The sequence below is a fragment of the Kogia breviceps genome, chromosome 11 (assembly GCF_026419965.1).
Source record: "Kogia breviceps isolate mKogBre1 chromosome 11, mKogBre1 haplotype 1, whole genome shotgun sequence".
In the NCBI taxonomy this organism is placed as follows: Eukaryota; Metazoa; Chordata; class Mammalia; order Artiodactyla; family Physeteridae; genus Kogia; species Kogia breviceps.
In genome coordinates this window covers 82,210,874-82,238,015 of record NC_081320.1, presented here as the reverse complement: position 1 = coordinate 82,238,015, position 27,142 = coordinate 82,210,874, and the positions used below count along the sequence as shown (strand labels likewise).

The 27,142-nt window shown below is 43.1% G+C and overlaps 1 protein-coding gene across 2 annotated transcripts in view; it reads left to right on the top strand.

Annotated features, from left to right (window-relative positions):
• Positions 1 to 21,716, top strand: part of SLC4A1AP (solute carrier family 4 member 1 adaptor protein) — an 89,589-nt gene extending 67,873 nt beyond the window's left edge. Inside the window, exons 14-16 of one of the 2 annotated variants that reach the window (XR_010835599.1) lie at positions 1,517 to 1,643; positions 20,519 to 20,582; positions 21,380 to 21,716. The gene's annotated coding sequence lies outside the window, so the exon portion shown is untranslated. Of the gene's footprint in view, positions 1 to 1,516; positions 1,644 to 2,550; positions 2,812 to 20,518; positions 20,583 to 21,379 lie in introns of those variants that run through there. The other variant, XR_010835600.1, reaches the window with a different exon arrangement.
• Positions 21,717 to 27,142: the final 5,426 nt, after the last annotated feature.

Here is a 27,142-nt window from a genome sequence, read left to right as displayed (position 1 = left end):
GAAAAAAACAATTCTTAAAAAGAAAAAGAAATGATACTAACTACGTGTCAAATTGGTGGCAAAACTCAAGGAACTATTTCAAGAGACTTAGAAACACAGTAATTTGAGTATGTGACCATAGAGGAACATACCTTATGAGATGATTACAAAAAACCCTGTAAAAATATGAAACTTCTTTTTGTAATCATATTGTTAGTAATATTGTGAATATTACTATATATAGGTAGAGTGATGCAAATAAGAAATTATGTTAACATCGTTAGGATCCAAGGTTTCCAGTGGATGAGAAAAGAGAGACAAATATAAAACTCAACTAAATTAAGTAAAATCCTGAATTTGAATTGAAAATATAAGTATGGACTTACAATCAGTAAAATAAGCTGCTTTCTAGTGACGTCAACTGAAAAGGTCTAGAAACCATAGCCAGCCTGGTGACAATGAGCACCTCTAGACCTAGACTGTGATTTGTAACTACCATGTGCCATTAAAAGGACCAGGGCTCCTTAGGGGAAATAACTGATTACAGGATAGGATAATGTACAAGATGACTGTGGAAGTATCTAAAATAGTCAAATTCATAGAGACAGAAAATAAGAGTGGTGTTACCAGGGATGAGGTGTTGTTTAATGGGTATAGAATTTCTGTTTTGCAAGGTGAAAAAGTTCTGGACATCTGTTTATAACAATATGAAAATAACACTGCTGAACTGTATGCTTAAAAACAGTTAAGATAGTAAATTTTATGTTATGTACTTTCTTACCACAATTTTAAAAAAGAATAGGGTTCGAGGCAAAAAAAAATTGTGTGATAACAACATTGTGTTTATTTTTAAAGAGAGTCCTTAGCTGTTATGGACACATCCTGAAATATTCACAGTTTAAATGATAAGATATCTTGGACTTGCTTCAAAATAATCAAAGACAAAGAGGGGGGAGGGGAGTAAGTGGGGTTAGAGTTGCAATAACATTACCTACATGCCGATAATTATTGAACTTTCCATAATGAGTATGTGGAGCATCATTATACTATTTTCAATATTTTGCTCATGTTAGAACATTTCCATAATGTATTAGTCAGCTTTTCTGTGCTAACAATCCTTTAAATCTCATTAACAAAGTTTAGGGAGGCACTCACTCTTGGGTGTGGGATTGGGGCTCAAAGGTCTTTTCACATCTCAAACTGTCACTGTTTCCTTTGTACAGGTTGGTGGTTCTTTTGATGATGTGATTCTCTCAAAAACTTTGTCTTTTTTTTTTTTTTAACTATTTGATTTCAGTCAACTCTGTGTGTCTATCACTGTACCCATAATTCTTTTGGAGACTTGCCTCTCATTCTAGATTTCATCATAGATATGTTGAGTTAATCTGCTTCTGTGGAATCCTGCCCATAATCTCTTTTTTATCCAACTCAAAGGATTTACTGGGGGACCACCTCATTCTATTTAGAGTTGTTTTTTTTTTAAAAAAAAAACAAGTTAGTTGCTTTAGTGGTGTTTCTTCCTTTCCTACTTTCCTAGATTCTAAAAGGAATAACTGATGTTATTCATCTCATCCGTTTCCAACATGCTGCCTGACCCATGGGAGTGTCTCAGGAAATACATGCTGTTGTTGAATTAATGACCAGATAAATGAAAACCTGTTCAGGTAACCAATTTTACCCTTAGATCGTGAATTTATTGGTACTTTTGAAATGAAAATGTCCATGTAATCAGCTCAGTATTTCGTGAGCACCCCTTAACCCAAGTCTTTGTTTTACATGGCAATTTTGGTGGAACAAGATGGGTGGGGATGTGGGATCTGACGGTGAAAACATGGCAAATAACTTATTGCCTTTGTTTTCCTCTACTAGTGTTGAAATTATATATTCTATTTCCCAACATAACAGCAAATTTATGTTTTTTCTAACAAAGCCTAAATTAATTCCTACTTCTAGCCTGCTCTCAAGTCAGACAAGGATCTAAGCTTGATGTACACTCCCTTAGAACTCTTTTTTTTTTTTTTTTTTTTTTTTTTTTGCGGTATGCGGGCCTCTCACTGTTGTGGCCTCTCCTGTTGCGGAGCACAGGCTCCGGACGCACAGGCTCAGCGGCCATGGCTCACGGGCCCAGCCGCTCCGCGGCATGTGGGATCCTCCCAGACCAGGGCACACACACCCGTGTCCCCTGCATTGGCAGGCGGACTCTCAACCACTGCACCACCAGGGAAGCCCCAGGCTTCTCTATCTATTCTCTCTATCTGTGTGTATTCTTATGCTATCGTCACCTGCTCCTGTTTCATATGTAGTATTCCCGAGTGTTCCTTATCTAATTCCTGAGTGTGTGTTCTCCAACTTTTGAGGTTGTAGAATGTCCTTCATGGTGCTGCACTTCCTATATGTTCTGTGATTCTTGTGTTTTGGTTCATATTCTCTAGAAATTCTTTTCTATGGGAGTTTTCTTCTTAATATGCTCTGGATTGGAGAGGCCTCCTTATGGACAATTTAGCGATTATCTTTGCCCAAATACTACTGTATACACTGATTCTGGACACTGTGTCTTATTTTATTGTTTAGGTTTATAGTTTTACACTGTTTGGAAAGTACCAATTTAGAACCCTCATCTGTGTACAAGGCACAAACTTCAGGTTTCATTCTTCTACAAGCAACTCTGATTCTACCCCAAGCCATGGGAGGAGATATTGTGGTTCTAATTTGTGGATGGGTCATGTGTTCCTGGATCCTGCCTTTATGCAAAGAGATCAGCTTCCTAAGAGAATGTTCTTGGGAGGTAAATATTTTGAATATTTGCAAGTATTAAAAATGTCTTTATTCTTCCTTTGCATTTATTTGATAGTTTGAATGGGAGCAGAATTTTGGGGTAAAATCATCTTCCCTCAGAATTTTGGAGTCATTGTCTTCCGGGATACAGTATTGCTTTGTAGTGTCAACTGTAATTCTGATTCCTAGGACTTTTTAAACTCACTTTTTTCTTTCTGAAAGTTTAAGGATCTCCTCTTTTCCCTGTTGCTATGAAACTTCATGATACTTCAGTGAGTGTTTTCATCCTTTATTTTGCCAGGCTGGAGTTTCAGGACTTCCACTTCTAGGGGAGTAAGTTTTAGGCTTTGGTAAGTGAGAAGGATGAGATGGGGTATGAACCTTCATGAGCTGTAGCTTGAGACGTCCAACAACACGTACCAGGTGGTAGGTCAAAGATTCAAGGGGCCAGTGACCTATCCCTGTATCTACTACCTCTTTAAAAAAAACTAACTTCTATTTTTATCAAAGTATATAGAGAAGAATCAAATAGAACCTTCTATATTAAAATCTTTTATATAAAAGCATCAGCCCTCTGCCCCTCCCTCCCTGTTTGTAGTCTGCCTCTGAAGAGATAGTTACTTCCAACTCTTTTAGCTGTTTTCTTCTGATGATTTCTGCTTTTTTTTAAAAAAAAATAGGCTTATACTGATATTTCTTGATACTGCATGGACCAACTCTGCCATGGCACCCTTGTGACCTTGCACATATCCAAATAGGCCACGAAGGCAAAAGGTTGAACCACAGCTAGTGTAAGTCTTGGTGGAATGCCTTGTGATCCTCCCAGAAGATGCGAGGATGGGAGACTTGTAAGGAGTTACTAAGAAGCTATCTCCACTCACCTCCCTATCTTCCCTCGAAGGCTGTCATGAGACAGGTTCTCATTGCCTTTGGGTTTTGATGAGATATAGGGTTTTCTACCCTGCCCCCATACCCCCAGGCTTTAGGTAATCAGTTCTTTTTCTCTCTTGGCTTTAAAACTTTAAAATTTATTCTTGATGTTCTCTAGTTTCACTATAATGTTTTTAATATTATCTCATTTCTAGAAAATTCTCACATATTCTTTGAAAAAAATTACTTTTTGTCACCCTTTTCACTTTCTCCCAGAATTCTTATTATAGGACTCTTGCCACTTCTTTCTTATCCCATTTTTCCATCTCTTTGATCTTTCTGGTTATGACTTAGGAGACTTCCTTACTTCTGTTTTCCAAATCATTAAAGCCCCATACCTCAGAATAGAGCTGCAGAATACAAAACTGCTTAGCCACAGTCTAGAACGGCTCTGCAGTAACATGTATCCCACAACTCATGTTTCAGTCATCCAGCCCCTTTTGTTTCAGTGTATTTGTTTGTTTGTTTTTTGGTGTATGGGACAGGATCACAGGGAGCTGGCATCTTTGGCTTCTTCCTTTTGCTACCTATGTGAGTAAAAAATTGTCTAAGTCTAAAGGTGGCTAATTGTATCTTTACTGGTTAAATCAGTTAGACCTTGACTTTGCTTTGCCTTGTATGCATGAGCTTGACAGATATTTTCTGTTGATTTCCTCCATGGTAATTGAGGTTTTAGTTTTCTTAACATTTCCCCTTTTCTCATGTTCCCATGTAAGTGTAGCATGATATAAAAAAATTAAATCAATAGTCAATGCTTATTTTATTATGACTCTGTAAATATTGTTTACTGCTAAACAATGGTATTGCATAGTTATATTCCCTCTGACTTTGTGATTTTCTTGCAGTTAACAGATGCCATAGTTTTTCTTTTGCTTATTTCTTTTTAATAACTATTGCTAATATTCAAAATGTTCTCTACATATCTGTTAAATATCTAACAATGGTTTTTTCCAAATATTCAAATGTATCCAATAATCTGTCACTGTCCTCTCTGCCTACCACCCCCCACCCCCCATACCCTCTGTCTTCTTGCTTCATTTTGAATGAGTTGCTCTCTACACCTGGAGCTCAGGTGTCATTTTAGGACTTCCTTTTATCAGTCTTCTCCTTTGAATTGCTCCTCTGTTTTCTGGAATTTCTTTGTTCCTCCTTCTTGGCTTAGTTCTTTCATTTCACTGAATCACACCCTTCACTATCTTCCTAAGAAAAGGCATGTGGGAGGTAAAATTTTTGAGTTCTTACATATCTGGAAACGTCTTTATTCAACACTTACACTTACCCTTTATTTGGATAAGTACAGAATTCTAGGATTAAAATAATTTTCACTCAGAACTTTGGGTTCCCAACACTATCCTCCAGTATCCTATATTGCTGTTGAGATGTCTGATGCCACAGCTTCTTACTCCTTCACATATTATGTGATTTTTCTCTCTAGAAGCTATGCTGTTATTTCTTTTATCTGGTTATTCTGAAATTCAAAATTATTGCCTTGGTATTTTCCCTCCACTCTACTGGACATTTAGTGGGTACTTTCAATTTTTTTTTTTTGTACTTTCAATTTTGATATTTATGTCCTTCATTTCTGGGAAATTTTCTTACATTGTTATTATTTTAAAATAGTTTTCTATCCTTTGCTTTCTCTGTTTTCTGAAACTGCATATAGATGTTGGAACTTGAATAATCCTCTAACACTCTTTTCTCTCTTAATTTTCATCTATCTTTCTATTCTACTTTCTGGGAGATATCTTCAAGTTTATTTTCCTACTCTTTTGTTGAATCTTTTATTTTAGCTGTCACATTTTAAATTTCTAATTGCTCTTGCTCATTCTCTGATTATTCCTTTTTTACACCATCCTATTCTTTTTCATGGATATGCATCTTCTTTTAGCTCTCTGAGGCTATTAAATATATACATAAAATTTTAAAAATGGTTTTCTTCTTATATTATCTCTGCTTCCTCTGAGTTCCTTTTTTTTTTAAAAAAAAAATGTTTGTTTGCTTTGGTCTCTCTCTTTCATGTAGGATACTTTCTGCAAATTCCTGGTGATTCTGGGCTATCCAGTCCTATGTAACAGTGAGCATCAACATGATTGGCAGCTCTGTGTGTGGGCAGGGATTTGACTGGCGGGCCTCACTCTCAGGCCATTTCATTGGGAAACCATGAAAAGCCAACACTTAGAGGACTTCTCTCAGGGGCTAGTACATTTTTTTCCAGTGAATCTTCTATCCAGGGAACATATGCCTGAAAGTTCCTTTCTGGGAGTTCGGTAAGGGAAGAGTCCTGCAGAGGGCCCTACTGTTATCATGTGTACTTACACTTAATCAGGCATCTGCCCTCTAATCTTGCTGGAATCCCTGAATTCAGGGATGCTCTGATTCAACTTCTCTAAAGAAAAAACTGCCACTCTGTGGTGGGGGCATGGTTGCCTGACTGTGTGAGATTGGAAGGGGATCTAGAGTTGTAATTTTTCCATATATCTCTTTCAACCAGTTCCCTAGAGTTTAATCCCATGCTTCAAGCTCACTTCTTGCAGAACCTGCTGCCTCCAAGTCCCCTGCCTCTCTGGGCCCTATGGGGAGAATGTGCTCACTCCTCACCATCAGTTTCCTCTCCAGGTCCTTCAGGTCTTGGTTTCCTCTGCTCTAATAACTCTGTTACTGTTCTTTCAGCCACTTTCAATCGTCCAAAAATTACTGAACTCAATCTTGTCCATTGATGTCCTCACTTCCACCCTCTGTATTCTCATGGGTCCATACTTTAAAAAGAATTTTGTGGGGTCTGTGGAGGAAGAGGAGATAAAGATACGTGATCAGTTTGTTATCTCCAACTGGAAGTTCATACCTACTTAAAAAAATGTTTCCAGATTATATAAATAGTACCTTGTAGAAAATTTGAGCAGTTCTTTAAAGCAAACTCTTATGATCCTACCATCCAAAAATAATCAATATTAACATTTTGGTGTATGACGCTTTTTTAAAAATAACCTTTTTATTTTAGTAGAGTTGTAGATTACAGAAAAATTACAATGATGGTACAGAGTTTTCATATACCCCACTCCCAATTCTTTCTATTATTAACATCTTACATTAGTATGGCACATTTGTCACGATTAATGAACCAATACTGGTACACCATTATTAGTTAAGTCCAATCTTTATTCAGTTTTCCTCAGGTTTTTTCATTTCCTTTTTCTGTTGCAGTTTTACATCCAGGATACTACGTTATCTAGTTGTCATGCTCCTTTAGGCTCCTCTTGACTGTGATAGTTTCTCAGATTTTTCTTGTTTTTGATCACTTTAATAGTGTGGGAGAGTACTGGTCAGATATTTTGTAGACTGACCTTCAGCTGGGATTTGTCTGCTGTTTTTCTCATGATCTGACTTGGAGTATGGATGTTTGGGGGAGGAAGACCACAGAGGTGAAGCACTATTCTCATCACATCATATCAAGAGTATGTATATCGACATGACTTGTTACTGTTGATGTTGACCTGATGACCTGGCTAAGGTAGTATTTGACAGGTTTCTGCACTGTAAAGTTCCTCCCCCCACTCCTTTGCATACTGTTCTCTTTGGAAGGCAGTCACTGTGGGCAATCTATAACTTAAGGATTGAGGAATTATGCACCACCTCCTTGAAGGCAGGGAGTATCTACACATGTTATTTGGAATTCTTCTATATGGGAGATTTATCTATTTTCCCTCATTTATCTAATTATTCAATTATTTATTCATATTAGTATGTGCTCATGAATATTCATTTTATACTTTGGGTTATAATATGATAATATCTTATTTTCTTGTTCAAATTGTTACAGCTTTAGCCATTAGGAGCTCTTTCAATTTGCTCCTGTGTTCCTTTGTGTTCTCTACCGCACCACTTCCCCCCATCGTTGTGGAGTTTTGAGTACTTCCTTACTTTCTGGCATTATAAGATGCTTCTGGACCATCCTGTATATTTCCTGCCCCAGTTCTAGAATCAACCATTTCTCCAAGGTGACCTAGTCCTTTTATTGGAGAATGGTATTAGAAACCAAGATCTGTGTGCTAGGTGTGCTCATTGCTACTGGGATGTCATTGCTTCTACATCCTCTCAGCTGACATAGCAAGGAAATAGATGTGTATACTAACCCATGTATGTACGTATATCTATAAATATTTCCATATATAACCATCTGTATCGATATTAAGTTAAGCATGATTTCCCACTTATGTCTTCAATTCTAATTCATTACCACATAGCCTTCTCTTATTTGTCTGTAAACATCTACTCCAACAGTAAGAAACCTGGCTCCCACCATCTGCCATTCATTTACTTAATTATTCAATTCCAATGTACATGTGTTGTCAACCACCCACTTTTTAAAGTAGGAATTTAGTTATTCCCAAACTACTTATTTCACATATCCAAGATTTCATAAAGGACTTTATGATACTCTGTCCTTACAGTCCCTGACCTGTGCCAACCTTCAGTTTGCCAAACTAAAATGCCAATTCTCACATCGATGTCCTCTCCAGGATTTGGGTTGATTGTTTTTTTCTGGTCTCTCTCCAGCTGAAATGTCCTTCTGTAGGTCTACTGACAGGAATACATCATCCAGAGATTCCCTGAGTAACAAACTCTTATTCTACCAAATCTATGCCTAAATGGTTGACCAGGTGGTGTAAAAGGTAGAGCTTGTCTCTGCTGGGGAGGAGAGTGCATTCTCTACATTCTTCCTCACCATGGACAAAGTTCTCAGAAGCCGCTTTGGCTGTAATGAGAGATAGAAGTATCCCTTAATGGTGTGTTCCCATATCACCACACACCACACCACCCGAGGAAACACCGCTGTAAATAGCACTTGGTCTTCTTACTAGTCCACCACAGCCGAGTTAACCCAGACATGATGGAGATTTGGTGGGAAGAGGTAAAAGCAGAAAAACAGATAAAGCAAGAAGAGGAGAGGAAAAAGGACAATGGAGAAAGGGCAGTGATGATATTAATAACATATATAATTAATGATTTTAATAATTACTTACATTTGTAAAAAACTTGCACATGCATGGTTTCATTTATTTCATTAAGTATAATGACTCATAAAAGTATATATTTAGTTTTAACCTATATCTTATAGGTTATTGGCTTTTGTGTGTTCTAGATTTAGGGATAGGTACATGATCCAAGCTGGGCCAATGAGAGTTGGCCCTGGGACTATTGCTAGAACTGTTGGAAAAGAAGCGTGTTCTCCTTCCATTGGGATTATACAGTAAGTGTGAATGGATGGTCAATATACCTAGTTTTTTGTTTGCTTATTTATTTCTTTATATGCATAGAAGAAGATCTGAAGACAGTATCCCAAAATGTTAACATCAATTAATTTTTGGTGATAGGGTAATTGTTGATATTTATGGTTTTTACACATGTATGTATTATTTATATTTTCTATAAAGTCATATATTACATTTATATTAAGAGATTTTTCCTGTTATAAATTATTGTTTTTAATTATTTTATAATATACTTATGTTACAAAATATAAGTACATAGTAATAGTTTATAATATATTGTTATTTAAATAATAGATTAGTGTAATTTTTACACTACTATAAGACAGAAGTCCTTTACCCCCTAAGGTCTATTTATTCTTTCCCTTGGTTACTGACCCAAACCCAGTTCCCTATGCCTGGTAGGACATGCATCCTTAATCGCAGGATGAACCAGCGTCCTAGAACAACTTTTTTCAAAATAAAGGTTTTTATCTTTTCAAAGTAAAGTATTTATGAAAAAGGTAATTTTCAAAATAAAATACAATATTTAGGAACTGAGAAGTTCTATTGGTTTTGTCCACATCCCATCAGATGCTAGGCCTCATCAAAGAACAGGCCGTGTTCTCGGCTGGCAGTGGCCTGAGGACCAGGGATAGAGGGACCAGTTTTGCTTGACTTTGTAGTCATTTTAGAAGGAGCTCAGTAGGTTTTTCCCATAGCCCTGCCAGAGAGGGGAACAGCTCCCGCCCCCCCACCCCCCAACAAAGGAGAAACAGCTCCAGTGGCAGCCCTGTTCTTCCTGGGTTCCTTCCTCCAGTGTTTACGGGAACTCCTGGGAATTCTCCACCGACTGGGCTGCCCTTCCTACCAGTCGCCCCCCCGCTCAATCCTGCTCTCTCCCACTGTGGACACAGGCCCCACCCTCAACTCCCCAAAGCACAGCCAAGGCCAGGCTGCAGCATTAACAAAACTCCCTTTAACCCCTGAAGAGATGCCAGTCATTCCAAAAGAAAACCACCTCTTTAAATAACGACGCAGAGCCTGTAGTTTCACATTGTTCTGAATTGCATTGTCTCTTTTCCAGAACAGGTTTAAGTTTTATCCCTGTGTAACGCGAAGTCCTATTAAAATATTTTCCTAAAAACAAAAGGGGTTATTCCCACAAGAGCAATTTGCTTCCACCTCCACAGAAGATAGAGGAACTGGGATTAAAAACCCAAACCCACGCAGTTTAGCATAGCAATTTGTCCTCTTTTCTCACCATTGCAGTTTTCAAAAACAGGAGAGACCACTTTCTACACATTTTTGTCTCTACCTATTTGGAAACAAAAGCCTGAGTCTGACAGAGGGTCAGGGGCTTGGCTGGGGGTGGGGAATGGGGGTGGGGAGTGGGGGCATGGGGTGTGGGGTGTGGGAGAGACTCAGGAGGAGGGTGGGAGGTCAGTGGACACAGAAAGCACCAGGTTCCCAGAGGCTGGCACTTTACATCTTGGAGTCAGATATGGGGAGAGAGGGACAGACAGCAATCACAGGCAGTTTGCCTGACCACTGAGTGTTTGTTATTTCATCTTCAAAGGAGGCACCTGGGAGAGCCAGCCTCTCAGGCCCCTTCCAGCTCCGGAACTCTCCATACCTCAGCCAGGTCAGTGAGGTAAGGGGCCACTTCCCCAGCTGTAGGTCTCCACAGACCTTTTTCCGGGATTGCATCAGCGCTCATTCTTCCACCTCCAAGGGTGCCTACACCTCCCTGCTCCCCTTCCAAAACTTCTTAGGTTGAGATAACACGCTTTTGTTCTCTCGATGACTCCACACCCATGGGGAGAGGGAATGAGAAAACCTCGGCCTATCTGATGAAGGTAAGAGGTAGGAGGCTGCCCCGTTTACTCCTCACGCCTTCCAGGTTCCCGAGGGCCCCCGCCCAATTCAGGAGGTGTTTCTGGGCTTGGCTTCCTGGCAGGCGTGGCTTGCAGGCACTGGGGGTGCTCAGGAGGGTGGTGAAGGCCCTTGGCTCATCTCATCTTGGGGATTCATTAGGGATTTTTTCCCAAGGACTCCACCAAGGAGGAGGTGGGTGTCTTCTAATGGCTTCTCATCAGACTCATGATTAGGTCCAAACTTCTCGGCCTGCCATCCTGGATTCTGCAGAATCTTGCCTTGGCTTTCCTTGCCAACCCCCTCTTCTGCTATTCTTCCTAGACCCACTGAGCTGTAGCTACATAGAACTACACTATTCCCCTGGACATGTTATACATGTTCGTGCCTCTGTGGCTACTTTGCATATTCTGTTTCCTCTGTCTGGAGTGCCCACTGCCACTTCTTTTCTTAAAGAACTCCTATTCATCCTTCAAAAGCCTACTCAAAAGTCATCTGCCGGGCTTCCCTGGTGGCGCAGTGGTTGAGAAACCGCCTGCCAATGCAGCGGACAGGGGTTCGAGCCCTGGCCCGGGAGGATCCCACATGCCGCGGAGCAACTGAGCCTGCGCTCTGGAGCCTGTGTGCTCTGCAGCGGGAGAGGCCAAGACAGTGAGAAGCCCGTGTACCGCAGCGAAGAGTGGCCCCCGCTTGCCTCAACTAGAGAAGGCCCATGAGCAGCGACAAAGACCCAATACAGCCAAAAATTAAAAACAAATTAATAAATAAATTAAAAAAAAAAAATAGTCATCTGCCTCTTCAAAGCCTTACTTGACTCCTCAGGGTTGGTTGCTCTGTGCTCCAAGGCATAGGGTTCCTTCCCTGGCTCACTCCCCAGTAGGGTAATTATTAGGATTTGCATGCTTAAATTCCTCCTCGTTGCTCCTCTGGGGCAGAGACTGTGTCATTCACCTTTGTAAACCAGTGCTGGGCCCTAATAATTCCTCAGGCAACATTTGTGTAAGAATGAACATCATTTCTGCTGGATTTGTGGTATTTCTGAGCAGTATTAAGAGAATGCTTCATTTACGATGGACATTTCCTGGCCCACAGCGCTATGTCTCCAGACAAGGGTCGTATATCTGTGAGTCTACGTATTCACACAGCATCAGTATGGTACTCCTCAGATAGTTTTACATGTGTTTTATTTATTTTACACATTTACGTGATGGGTGGTTATTACAGTTACCATCAGAAGATGAAGAGACTGAGATGCCAAGAGATTAAGCAACATCATGTTCAATGTTACAGTACACGCATGGCAAAGCTAGAACTTGAGGGCTTCCCTGGTGGCGCAGTGATTGAGAATCTGCCAGCCGATGCAGGGGACACGGGTTCGTGCCCCGGTCTGGGAAGATCCCACATGCCGCGGAGCGGCTGGGCCCGTGAGCCATGGCCACTGAGCCTGCGTGTCTGGAGCCTGTGCTCCGCAACGGGAGAGGCCGCAGTGGTGAGAGGCCCGCATACCACCAAAAAAAAAAAAAAAAAAAAGCTGGAACTTGAACCCAGGTATTTTTGCTGCAAGAGCCACAAGATCTCTGCCTACACCAGAGATTCTCAATAATGAGTCTTTGAATCAGCAGATCAGCCTCACCTGGGAACTTGTTAGACATGCAAATTATTGGGCCCACCCCAGACCTACTGAACCAGAAACTTCTAGGGTGAGCTCAGCAATGCCTGTTTTGACCACCTGCAGGTGATTCTGTTGCATGCTCAAGTCCAAGAACTCAGGCCTACATCATCGTAGCTACTCCAGTGGCTGCGCAGAGCCAGAGGAGGGCGCTCCAAGGCAAACCTTTATCCCTGAATAGTCATGGCAGCTGGAATGGAAACCTAGCCCTAGGCAGAAGGGAAGAAAGCCCGTGGACTGGGAGTTAGGAGCCAGAGTTGTAGTCTCACCGGTTCTGCAACTACTGACGGTGGTTTTGAGCACCTCTCTGGGCCTCAGTTTTCTCATCTGTAAAATGAGGATGTTGACGAAATGATCTCATCTCTAATTTCCCTTTAATGCTCTGTTACTCAGCTCTGCTTTGGAATGTGTTGTCCATGCCAGGAGTGGAATGAAGATGGGGTATGAGTGCTCATTTGACATGAATTTTTCCCATACTTGGAAATTGACCATTTCCAAATGCCAAATCCTTGGACGAGCTATCCTCGACCATCTTCTCCCTTGAGGGCAGGGAGTGGGAGCAAACATTTGAGTTGACTCATGAAACTTTATTAGGCAAAAAATAGAAAACCGTTGGATGACACTGCTTTGGACCCCCTTCTGTTGCCCGATGCTCCTCCCCGGGGCCTTTTACCTGATTCCTCTCCTGTCTCCTGCTTCCCCACTGTGACTATGCCAGACCCTCTTGCTCACAGGACCATCTCCTTGTCCTCCCTGTGAGCTCATGTGTGTTCCCTGCCCCTCGACACGGGGTTGCCCAATTCACAGGCCTTGCTTACTCACCATCCTTCCGAGGAAGGGGAGGGATGATGTGTCAGGGTGACTTCCTAGGTGCACCAGGGGCTCAGTGGCCGAATGGGGGAGCCCATGGACACCATGAAGCCCTATCCTGCTGTTTTCATGTGGACCTGAGGGCTCTCCCAGGAGTGCACCTACTAGTGGGTGGGGCTGTGCCTCCTGGTGGGGCTCAGCATTTAACTGGCAGCTGGATAACCTCCTGTGTACAGCAGGCTGAAAAGAAGGAAGAATGCTTCCTGCCCCTTTGAGATGATGGACATTCAAGACAAGTAAGTGCATTGTAAAAGTAGAGCCCTGAATCCGAAAGGTGGGTTGAAGAATTGTAATCACTCAGGACCTGGGTGTCAGCAGGAGAACATGGCTGAGAGCTCAAGTCCTGAGAGGCTGTGAGAATGTGGGTAGTTCTAGAAGTCAGTCAAGGGGGATATCGCCTTCAGGAAAACCACACGTGCCAGATAAACAGCCAGAGTATCTGTCAAATCAGCATCATCCTCAGAGACAGACTTTCAGCCTGAGGTTTCCAGAGTCCAGGAAAAGCCTAAAAACTGCAGGACATCACGTGTTGCCGGCAGCCCTTGGGTTAAAAGCCAAAGAAGGTGGTTCTTAAACAAGGTCCCAGGAAGAGCAGGAGCCAATGTTGATTCTTCATCAGCTTAAGCTCAGTGAGGCTGCACGTGTCAGCTGCAAGTGACCCAGGGAAGCTGGATACCTCTTGGACTGAGCATCGGTGGAACTACACATTAATAAAGAATATGTGTATATTCCAAACTCATCAAATTGTGTACATTAAATATCTTCAGCTTTTTGTATGTCAATCATACCTCAATAAAATGATTTTTTTAAAAAAATATTTACATGGATTTGTGTGTAGGCTATAGCTTCTAATATACCCTTTAAATCAACATGCATTGTTAGTGGTTATTGATTTCAACTCAGTACCCTGGATTCCCATGTTAATACCTTTGGTTGATGGCTGCTCTCTTTGTCCATCCTGAGCCCCCCACAGTGGGCCTGGTAGTTGAGTTTAACCTGGAACCTGATGACCTGCCTCAGTGGCCCTGGGACTTCCCAGGATCCAGGGGGCTTGAAGGCCTGGGGAAGAGCCAGGCATCAGTTAAACTTTCTGGCACTGCTCCAGGCTGAGTCCCTCCCCTCTTCCGTCTCCCGAGTCTGTTTCTGTCCCAGCTCAGCCTGAAATTGGTCTGCTCTCCTGCAAGACTTCGATTGAAGGAGTCTTCTGCATATGTTCAGAATGGATTTCAACCTCACTCCTTAGAATCTCCTAAACATCCTACCCTCCAGCTTATATGACTTCACAGACCGCAGAGCACTCATTTCTGGTGTTGTCTTCCATTCAAAGACTGGCCAAGTCCAGAACTTTTGTCCTTTGTTGCTGAGGTTGTGCAGGAGAGAGGAGATGTGAGCTATAGTCTGAACAAGCTGATGCAATCCAGCTGTGGGCTCTTTGGCAAGTCATTTTGCTTCTCTGGGCCTCAATTTTATCATCTGTAAAAATGGGGATGCTGTTTCAGATGCCCTCTGAAGTCTTCCAGCCCTAACATTCTGAGATCCTGGAGCCCGCTTTGGCCAAAAGAGGAGGCTCAGAGGTCCTGTTCGTCACCCCACAATGCCCAGGTGGAGGTAGAAAGGGATGCGTGCAGTGTCAGGACAGCAGGGAGGACCCTGGGCCCGAGGAGTGCTTTCCCTTCTTGGACTTGGATTAGAGGAGTGCCTGTTGGGTGGGGCCTGGCTGGAAGGAGTGAGACAGTCTCTCCCAGACCTCCCCCTGCCTGAGTGGTTGCCTCACAGGCTATTACGTAGCTCTCCTTACCGCTTTCCAGGGTGGGGCAGGGAAGGGCAGCTGGGGAGCAGCTGATGCAATAGGCAGGCACAAGCCTGTATTCTTCGAAGACTAAGCAAAAGTTGGCTGGGCTGGGCCGGGCCAACCTGGGCTGCAGTTGCAAGGCCCTGCTCTTTGCAGAGCTTCAGCTTCCTCTTCTCTCCTTATAGCTGAGATGGGGTTCACTGACTGGTCATCAGAGCCAGTAATTGATACTTTGTCCATTTACTCCTGGTGCTCTTTAACCTGTAGCTGAAGAGAATGTCCTTGAGCGCTAGGAATGTGGACATGCGTGAGAATACACACACACCACACACATACCATGCCCCCGCCACACACAGTGGGGTCATCCAGAGGTAAGGTAGTTGTTTTGAGAATCTGCTCCCACCAGACCATGCTTCCCATGAGCTCTTCCAGGAGGAGGTGGATCCAGTCAGAAGGATCAGAGAGTGTCAGAAGATCTGGAAATTTCCTCTATATAGCCAAAGCCTCAAAACATGCCCTTGGGAATGCCATTTCTATTCAAGGCCCCATCTATCAAATATAAATGAGACTCTGGGCTACTTTTCATATCCCAGGGACCTGGACGCCCAGAACACAATAACTCTTATAATCTTTTAAGTTTTAAAAAAAATAGTCTGAGAGGGAAAAAAGAGAAGGTGCATCAAGTCTTTGACAAAGGAAAATTGCTAAATATTGCACTCACACTAGCTTGATGATGAGCAACTATACCTCCATCATAAATTGCAAAGAACTTTGTCTGACTAAACCTATGTTTAAGGGCTCTACATTCCCTGCAAAAGGCTCAAGAAGGAAAGTCAAAGTACAATTAGGCCCTACGTCACTCATAATCATCATGATTTACTTTGTACTTACTGTGTTCCAGGTCCTGTGCTAAATGATTTACATGAGTTTTCACATTTCATTCTCATGAAAACCCTATGAGAGAGTCTATTATAATCCCCATTTTACAGGTGCAGAAACTGAGGCACAGAAATTTAAGTAACTTGCCCAAGGACAGAGGGCTAGTAAGTGGTAGAGCCAAGGTGTTAACCTGGTTCTCCTGAGTCTGGAGCCTAGGCTCATAACCATCTGAAAAACCCACATTTACAAATAGAGAGTTCAAGAGGGATAGAATCCTTCAAATCACAAAAGGATTCATCAGAATGTTCTCTACACCCCCAAATTCCTTTATAGCTTCAGTCAATAAAATCCATAATTTTATTTTCTGGAGTTTATGTCCAAATTTTAAGGAACATATTTTTTTAACATAACAGATAGACTTTTGCTCTTTGGGAAGGGTCACTCCTAGAACGTTCATCAAATCTGTTCATTCTGTTAATAGTTAACAGCTGACTTACTGTCTTATTGGTACTGAATACATTTAGAAAGGAGGTTTGGGCAAGGTAGTTATACTTTAAGTATGAATTTTATAATTATACATTTGTATATATTCACACATAATCAAATTTAATCACATGGACAGCCTGAAAGAGTGAAATTGTAGTGTTTTCATCGTGGTACAGGAGTTGGGGGCTTTCTTCTTGAATTGGCCGTCAACTTGATTTATAGATGTTTTATCTCATTAACCTTAATGTCATGGAGCTAATTAGTAACTCTGGAAACTGCAAAACACACTAGAAGCAGTGCCGTAGCTCTTTAACTTCACCGTGTGCCAGATTAAACTGGACCCAATTATTCCCAATCACAGAAGACATCTTTTGAAAGGCTTTGCCTCCTTCCTTTGGAATGGCTTACTGGAATGAAAATCAAGCTTGATGTGGATCCTGATTTTCCTTTTGGCCGCACACCATGTTATATCAAAACAGTCTGAATCCTTCAAAAGCTCTTGTTTCACAGAGAGACAGGCATATGCACATTGCAGTGATTGCCCCTGTTTGGGTAAAGTCGTCCAAGGACCCTGTGGAGGGTCCCGAGGATCTCACTGCCTGTGTTCTGCCTGCTGGAGCATCAGGGCAACACGTTGGCCCAGACCTGTTCAGGAGGCTGCTGTCTTGAGGATAGTGAGAAGGTCTCTCAGGTACTAACAGTGCTATGGGCATCCTTTTCCTTCCCTTTCCCTCTTCTTACTTCTGGGGCCAAGACGCTGAGGCAGAGGTTGTTACAGCCTTTCTTCCCTTCTAGCTTTCTATGGGAGGATTCTGAGCTGCTTGCCTTCCCAGCACCCCCCACTCCCCCGTGCCTCACCCCTCCCCCACCCCCATTTCTTATGGCTGAATTAGATGGTGGCTAGGATGCCAGGATGATAGACATCAAAGAGGCTAAGTTAATCTACATAAGAAAAAGGGAGAAGCTACTCTCTGGAGAGAGAATGGGCTGGGTACGCTGTTGAGTGGGACATTGGGTGAGAAAAATGGCCATTTTTTCAAGAAATTTCTCAAAGATTTACATGCTTTTTAAGGCATTTGGAGCTTAACTTACCTTTCTTTTGATTGGATCCCATGTGAAGATGGAACTTCAAAAGGGAGAAAGAAGGCTCAGTTTGTTTGTTTTTTTGTTTTGTTTTGGTCTTTTTGGCCACAGGCAGCTTGTGGGATCTTAGTTCCCTAACCAGGGACTGAACCCGTGCCCTTGGCAGTAAAAGCGTGGAGTCCTAACCACTGGACTGCCAGGGAATTCCCTTTTTTTTTTTTTTTAAGAAGACTCATTTTATTCAAGTTACATGTCAAATAATTTTCTGAGAAAGGAGAGCGATTTGGGTAGAAAAATTCAAGCTGATGACTCGCAATGAGGTTTTTTGAATTTGCATGGTCCTTGACCAGGACTGTGAAGTGTAGGAGTAGTAGAGAGCGGCCTGTGATGAAATATTATCAGGTGCAGATCCTTGGATTTGTGGGTGAAGCTGAGGTTTCCTTTGGGGTGATTTCACATGACCAAACTCCAATGCTGGAATAGGTGATACACAACTTTAATCTCTTTCCTTGGTTTAGTTTGAAAATGGACTAGATTGTTAACATACAGACAAATTTTTGTGTGGGGACTCGCTCCTTAAGTGCCAAACTGATGTTCTAATGCCGTTTCACATGTCTCCTGGCTGAGTGACTCAGCCCTGGCCTCATGAACCCTTCACAGGCTCTCCCTCCCTCAGGGGTGCAGGTGTGTCCCCACCTGGGTCAGAGGCCAGGAAACTAACCACAATATCCTGGCTAGAGACATAGGCTTCTGCCTTGGAGGCAAAACAGGGTGAAACACAGGCAGGCAGGATCCCAAACCACAGAAGCTCAAGTTAGGTCATCTTTGTGAACATGACAATTCACTGTCTCTCTTGGTCAACAAAAAGAAACACAGACCCATTCAAAAATGGTTCTAAAAGACTGAGAAAATGCATAACCATGGCAACTTGACATTGAATGCTATTCCAAAGCAACTGAGAAAGTTAATTAGCCTTTCTTTTCACAAGCCAAGAAAGGTGCAATGATACATGCACACCCATCTGTAGCAGGACAGTCACGTACAGGAGTTTAAATCACTTTTCTGGCAGGCTATGAGTACAATGTTTGAGTTCATGTTCCCTCCTCACATGCACCTGGCAACTCGGGGGACTGCATGCTGGGCAGGAACCATCCTTCTGGGAGATACTGCAGACATTCACAGGATTGTCCCTCTGTGGGACCCGCCTCTCTGGGACAGTTAGAAATTATGTTGAGGATCAGGTTGGGGGGAGGAAGCCATGATGGAAAATTATTGTTCCTTTGAAAGTAGTTATTCATGGAAACTTTGCCATGACTGGTATGGCCATTACCGTGGTCATATCATTTCACCTTAAACGTGGACCCCAGTCCAAGGTGGAGGTAGATAAGCCCTTGGGAATGCACAATTACTACTTGGTTCGCTTGCAGGAATCAAGCAAATGAAATTGATGATAAAAATGACACTGCTTTAGAAGGCATTCTCTCATGTTCACAGTACCTTTAAAATAATCATTAGGAAAAAGGGCCTGTTGTTTTGAAGAGTCTGTCAGAAATCTTCAGCCCACTTTGCTCCTAGGACAGGATGAGAATGGATTTACTTCGGTTGAAATCCTAACTTCTATTGTCAGGATTATGCAGAAAGTCTGGATAATGCTACACATAGGAAAAACAAAGAGAAACACTTTCCCTTCTAGACTGGCACCCCTGAAGACTAGGAATAAAATCACTTCAACTATGAATTACTGATCTGTTCCTCTAAGGCTAGTTAATAACAAACACTGTTTGTCCTTTGGAGGATTTAATATTTCCCCAACCCACAGGAGGCATACTGGTTGCCTTTGATCCGGGGCTAGGTCTTACTGACATCTGTTTTCGTTTTTTTTTTTTTTTTTTTTTTAATTTATTTATTTATTTTTGGCTGCATTGGGTCTTTGTTGCTGTGCGTGGGCTTTCTCTAGTTGCGGCGAGCGGGGGCTACTCTTCATCGCGGTGCTCGGGCTTCTCCTTGCAGTGGCTTCTCTTGTTGTGTGCAGAGCACAGGCTCTAGGTGCACGGGCTCAGCAGTTGTGACTCGTGGGCTTAGTTGTTCTGTGGCATGTGGCATCTTCCCAGACCAGGGCTCGAACCTGTGTTCCCTGCATTGGCAGGCGGTTTCTTAACCACTGCGCCACCAGGGAAGCCCCTGACATCTGTTTTAAACAGAGGAAAAGAGGGGAGTATTAGAATTGATGCTGACTGTATTCAATTCTACCCCTTATGTACATGCTTGAGGCAGCTTCATGGAATCCCTCCTCCAGACCAGATGAGTTATTTCTGGAGCTGGAACTCCTTTGGCCATCCATACCCCACTGGTTGGCTCAGCCCCTGCTTCTTGTAGCAGACCTACTTGAGAACACCAGTGTATTTCTTGGCTACATTTCCATATAGCCTTTTAATCTTCACAGATCAGACAATTTAATACACTCCTACCTCACATGGCCATGAGTTCTACTCTGAGCCAGCATCAGGACCAATCCTGTCCTGGGCAGAGGGCTAGAAAGACCTTGATCCCAGAAGTTGGCATCTAGTCATGATGGTTACTGGCCCCACTCTAGCCTCATACCCTGGCCCTAGAAACTGGACTCTTACCTCATCCATTCACTTGACAAATATTTATTGAGCACTTATGGGCCAGGCCCACAAATATGATAGTAACTAAAACAATACAATACTCACCTTTCTCTAACTTATCCTCTGTTTTAAGGAACCGAGTCTTGTCTTACCATTCCCAAGTTTCAACCTTGGTTCCCTGATCAGGAAGTCACTTCTAGAACAATCTTTCTTAAACTTCAATATGCATACGAATTACTTGGAGCTGCAGATTCTGATTCAGTGGGTCTAGGGTGGGCCCTGAGATTCTGAATTACTAACAAGCTCCCAAATATTACTGTTGCAGCTGCTGGGGATGTTGCCTGGATTACGCTTTGAGTGGCAAGGGTGTACAGCCAGTAGCACCATCGGTGAGTCTGTTAGAAACACAGAATCTCAGGCCTCACTTCAGACCTCCCGGCTGGGAATCTGTCCCTTGACAAGATCCCCAGGAGTTGAGAAACCACGATCTAGAACAGTGATTCCCAAAGCACAAGCATCAGAAGCACCGGGTGAGAATTATAAATTACCTGGGGACAGCCCCCCCCATCCCTCACCGAGTTGTATTATTGGGTGGTGAGCACCCCAGGTGATTCTGATGGATACCAGGTTTGAAAACCTCAAAGAGCATTTTCAGAGGGCACTTTCCTAGCCTCATGGGACCTCACAGTGAAAAAAGCCTTAGAGTTGATCTGACGATAATCATCCGAGATTGCGGGCTCCTCTGAGGTGACTGTCACACAAGTCCCAGGTAAGAAACTGAGGCCAGGTCCTTGTGCAGGGTCCGTGGCTAGTACACGGTGGGGCCGGGCCTTGCTCCAAGTTCTTCTTCCACCGCAGCCCCGCCCACCCCAGGACGGCCTCTCCTTGACCACGCCTCCAATCTTCCTCTCCTCCAGCCCCTTACCGCCAAACCTCCACACCGTCACAGCCGCTTTATTTTCAGCACCCACGGTTGCCACCGTCTCCCCACCCGTGTCACCCATCAACCAGACCACACGTTTAACTGGTTGACTTTCCCCAAAGACTGATTCTGCGAGCCCCTCGATAATGTTTTCAGCTCTTTGGGGGAGGTGCAGTGCGTGGGTGGGAAGGGTGTTGTCCGCTGGCCTTCCATCCATCTTTCAGGAAGGCAATTAAGTTTCCTGCTCTCTGTCTTCTGTTCCAGCCCCTCTTTTGCTAAGTGTCCTGCAGCCTTCTGGAATGTATGTGAGCACCTCCTCTCTTTGCTTACAGCTTCAAGACCGCCCTGTTCTTTCAAACTGGCTACGGTTCTCCCCTCCCCTGCCTACTACGCAGGTAGGTGCTACTCGCCGTCAAAGTTAAATGGACACACCTGGAACTTATGGTCTAAGGTAGGGGCCTTCTTTCGGAGTCCACAGATCCCTAGCCCAATAATGTAAAATCCTGAGTGTACACTAGAATCTCCTAGGGAGTTTAGAAATCCAGTCTGTACTCAATTAAATGAAAACAATTAAATGAAAAACAATTAAATCAATTAAATGAAAACCTCTGGTGGTAGGAGGCAGGCACCAGTGGCTGACAGCTCTCCCCAGGTGATTCTGATGTGCAGCCAAGGTTGAGAACCACTGGAAAGTCCAGGTAAAATTGTTTCTGGATGGGCATATGTGCATTTGGTGGAAAAGCTAAGCCATAGCCTTTAGCAGATTCTCAAAGTCTGCAATGATACTTTTCTCCTTACCTTTCTCCCCCTCAAAAAAGGCGTAGTGACTGGTCTAAGATAACAAACAAGAAGAACTTACCAGTTATTACAGAAACACCAAATACATGTGTTAACTAAATAAACAGGCACTAACATGTAGAGCAGCAAAAGTGCCTATTGTTGCTTCACATGTGAAGGGGACTTGGGAATGTTGTGTTTGGTGGGACGGGAGAGTCCCTGCCTCTCTCCCAGTTAGCCAGGAAAACAGTGTGATTTCAGATGCTGCCACTACAGAGATCTGATCACATCACTTAACTCTCCTGCTGCCCACAGAACCAAGGCCAACCCCCCCGACGATAACATCCTGGTTCCTTCCTTCCTGGTTACCCAGCCCCAAGCATCCTTTCTAGTCATTCCGCTCATTCCTTCACACACTCTAGCCCCAGAAGGATGCTCACTGCTCATTTTTTCCGACACCTCTCTGCCTTTGCTTCTGTTCTTCTCCTGGTTCCTCCCACTCTCCCTGTCTCAAGTAGACATGGGAGGGGAGGTAGGATTGAAGAGACGGAGAATGGCTGGAGCAGGGTTCCCTAGTATAGAAGGTGCTCAGTTCATATTTGTCAAAGTGAGTGGGGCAGCTGCCTTGTGTTAGGAGCTCCTGCTGGTGGTGGGAGGGATGGCGGGGGGCCGGGGGATATACAGAGATTCAGAAGCCCTGGCCCTCAGGGGACTTAGATGCCAGCAGGGAGGCAGACCAGTGATCCGGGTGCAGGGAACATAATAGGTGCTCTTAAGGGAATCTGTGGAAGGGAGAAGTGGGGTAGGATGGGGAGTGTAGGGTCAGGAGAGACTTTATCCAAAAAGTAACTGATACGCTTCCAGAAAGGGCAGGCCCCAGTGAAGAGAGATGGGGCTGAGTTAGGAGAGCGAGGCCAGACTATGGAAGGCTCTGAATGCCAACCCGAGGATGCCCACTGCTCACAGATTGAATCTGGTTGGTGCCCCCAGGTCTTGCCAGCTTTTAGTCTTGCTCCCTCAGGAAGTTTTTGCTGTAATACTAAGCTGTTGAAGCAGAGGACCCAATTTTGAAGCTGTCCCATCTGCCTGGAGGTGTCTGAGCTTGTGAAGGTACCAGCTTTTTGCAGCCTTCTCCGGCAGAGTCTCCCTCCCTCAAATGCCCATGTTCTCAGGCCCCTGGGACACGTCAGGGAGCCAGAATCACTGACACTGTAGACAAGAATGGTGGCTGTACTTCCCAACTGTAAGTCAGGCAGGACATAGGTAGGACAGTGGGCTGGACAGTGGGTAGTCAGGGACCTCTTAACACAACAGAGGAGGAGGGGAACAGCCTTCAGGTCCTTGGGGTTGAATCCCAGTGCTAAGAGCTGGGAATGTGGTGTTGACCAATGCAACATAGACACAGTGGCTAAAGCCCTGCGAGAGTAGATATTTAATAGATTTGTTCCTTTCCTCCATCTACTTCCCTGGGTTAAGAATCTAGGTTAAACGGCTGTACCTTCTCCCAGCTGCAGAAAGAGGATGAGTGCCCCTCCCATAAGGACTATACCCTTTCCATTTGGGCTTCCAGGATGATCTAATTGTTCTTCACTTTAGTAAGGCACAGAGGGCTCATTACATAACTTCAGGCAAACATACACACCCCAGATCATGAATTACATCTGTATTAATAAACATTTTAATTAACATGAAGTGTGAGGTGTAAATAACACGTGGATGCAGGTTGAAGAAATGAGACTAGAAAGCCACTGCTTCCTTTCTACTCATTCTAGAATTTCAAGAAACAGTGTACATGCTCTCTCTTTTAAAAAGTAATCATAAGTTCTGAAGCCTGAAACAATCAAAAATACACAAATACTTACCATTGTTTGCCATTTAAATGTAAATATTTATTAATAATTTAACATTTGTTTTTTGTTTGTTTGTTTTGTCTTTGGCTATGCCTCGTGGCTTGTGGGATCTTAGTTTCCCATTAGACCGCCAGGGAATTCCCAGTAATTTAGCATTTGTATGGTGCCTCTCTTATCAGATTTATTTATTCATTTATTCAACAGATATTTAATAGAGGCAGCAGGCATTGTTCTAGGCACCAGAATACAGCAGTGAGTGAATAAGACAAAATTCCTGATCTTAAGATGTTTACATTCTGGTGAACGAAGATTGACAATAAGGAAATCAACAAGTACACAAATAATATTAAATGGTGATAAGTGCTGTAGGAAAATATAAAGTGGAGTAAGGAGAATAGGGACTGTGTGTTGCTTTTTTACATAGAGTGGCCTCACTGATTAGGTGACATTTGAGTGACAGGATTTGTTGATGGATTAGATATAGGGTGTAGGAGAAAGAGGTGTCAAGTTGGCCGCCGGGGTTTTAATTTGAGCAACTGGAAAACTGGAATTGTCACATACTGATTTAGAGGAAGCCTGTGGGGTGCAGCAGAAGTTTGGGAATTTGATTTTGGACGTGTGATGTCAAGTAGGCAGTTAAATACACTAATCTGAAGTTCGGAGGAAAGGTTGGGACTGGAGACATAAATTTGAAAGTGTTCAGCTTCTAGATTTTTAAAAACAAACCAGATGTGACCATCAAGGGGATGAGTGTAGACAGAGATGAGATCCAAGGACTGCATCTGCCTTCATGACCTCATCACCTCCCAAAGGCCCCACCTGCAAACACCATCACACCAGGGATGAGGTTTCAACACATGAATTTCGTGTGGGGCTGGGGGCTGGGTGTACACAAACATTCAGTCTATGGCAGATACTCTGTAACTGTGGTCCCGAATTGTTTCTGAAGTGTTGTTTCCTATCTCTGAGGCAGCAGAGGTCTAAAGTGGTCTTCTGCTCCAGGCTGTTCCTGCTGCTGCCAAGGTGTCTCCAGGGCTCTCTCCTAGCTGCCAGTCCTCTGCACGTCAGACAGTGTGAGAAGGAAGTACCTAATGGGAAGTATGGCAAAAGGCTGCAGGGCCTGTGGGTGGGGTTTGAAACCTCAAACTGGAATCCAGAGCAACAGCTCTGGAAGAGAATGTGGCCATTCCATAGTCCAGAGTTTCTGTGACCTGTGGAGTCTAAGATTCAGAGGACATCCCTCAAGAGATGAAGCTTTATTTTACACTGTGAGCTCCGGAGACAGATTTCATTTGAATGAAGATTCTGTGGTTTAAAATAAAGCTTGAAATCCACTAAAATCTAGTCCAGTGGCTGTGCATCAGATTGTGGCTTCTACAAAAAGGAATCAGAGTACCTTGGAGAAACGGCTGATTCCAGGTTTGGGCCAGGGAAAGTACAAGGTTAACCTGAGACAGCTGGTGACAGAAAGCAAGGAAGGAAGTGTGTCAAAAGAACATTGGAGACTTCCCTGTTGACGCAGTGCTTAAGAATCCTCCTGCCAAGGCAGTGGACGTGGGTTCGAGCCCTGGTCCGGGAAGGTCCCACATGCCACGGAGCAACTAAGCCCGTGTGCCACAAATACTGAGCCTGCGCTCTAGAGCCCGTGAGCCACAAGGACTGAGCCCACGTGCCACAACTACTGAAGCCCACGCACCTAGAGCCCAGGCTGTGCAACAAGAGAAGCCCATGCACCACAATGAAGAGTATGCCCTGCTTGCTGCAACTAGAGAAAGCCTGGGCAAAGCAACGAAGACCCAACACAGAAAAAAAAAAAAAAAAATTAACACAGAAAAAAACACACATACACACAAAAAAAATTAATTAATTTTTTTAAAAAAAGAAAACATTGGACCAACTTGAAGGGAAGCCTAATGACCTACTTTGGGAAAATTCAAACATCAAAAATAATAATGACCATGTTTGATTATAAAACAATGAATAAAAATCCATTAAAGTGATACTAAAAAGTTAAAGAAAATTACAGAAAGGGGAAAACCTCTTTGTCACCACTGGAAGTGGCTCATGCTAAGTTCTTACTCTGAATGTTAGTAATTAAAGAGGAAATAATTAGCATTTACCCTGACTTTTTAGGAGGAACTATAATTCAGCCTCAACTGGTTATAGAAAGCTCTGCTTTTATTTATTTAATGAATTAAAAATTTTTTTTGGTCGCGCTGCACAGGCATGCAAAATGCAGGATCTTAGTTCCCCGAGCAGGGATCAAACCAGAATCCCCTGTAGTGGGAGCACAGAGTTTTAACCACTGGACCACCAGGGAAGTCCCTAGAAAGCTCCTCTTCATAGAAGAAAACTAGCAAATGAATAAGAAATGAAACGTTAGAAAAATTACCATTGTGTACCCCCAAATGTAATTCCTGAGTCAAAAAAAAGATCATCAATGGATGCTAAAACCATGAGGAAAAGTTCTTCGGGAGCAGGATATTCTCATATGCCAAAGTACCGCCCTACAGAAAACTGCAAAGAGAAACAAAATCTACTTTTACAACGGAGAGATCCAGAGATCAGTCAACCTAGCACTAGCAGCGGGACAACCTGACATTCTGGACCCTCCTGATATGTTGGGATGTGAAGCTGAGAGCATCATGTCCTCTCGCCAAAAGTGTTTTAAATGAACTCTCCTCAAGCCTTTAGATTTACCTTCCCATTTACAGGAAATACAGGGGATAGAAGAATAAATAAAATGACCGCATAAGAAAACAGTCAGACAAATCCAGTATACGAGACACTCCACAGAAACTAGCTCAGTCTCTTTCAAAATTCAATATCAAGGGGGCTTCCCTCGTGGCGCAGTGGTTGAGAGTCCACCTGCCGATGCAGGGGACACGGGTTCATGCCCCGGTCCGGGAGGATCCCACATGCCGCGGAGCATTCACTATCACGAAAAAGAAAAAGTGAGGGGTTTTGTTTTAGATTTGAAAGAGATTAAAGATTTATGACAACTAAAGGTAATGTATGAACTGTGACTGGATTTTTTTTTTTTTGCAATTTTATTTTTTTAAATTTTTGGCCGTGCCACATGGCATGCAGGATCTTAATTCCCCAACCAGGGATTGAACCTGCATCCCCTGCATTGGAAGCATGGAGTCTTAACCACTGGATGGCCAGGGAAGTCCCAGACTGGACACTGTTTTGGAAGAAACCAGCCATTAAAAGACAATTTGTCTATGGCTTAGAGATTAGGAAACTATAAATTTTTTTTGAGAGGTTGTGCAAAACTACTGTATTTACAAAAATGGCACAAAAGTGAATTCAACAGTCGATGCACATGCACACTTTATTCACATCTTCAACAACAAAAGGTATTCTAACACTACAGAACTGAATAGGAATACTAGCT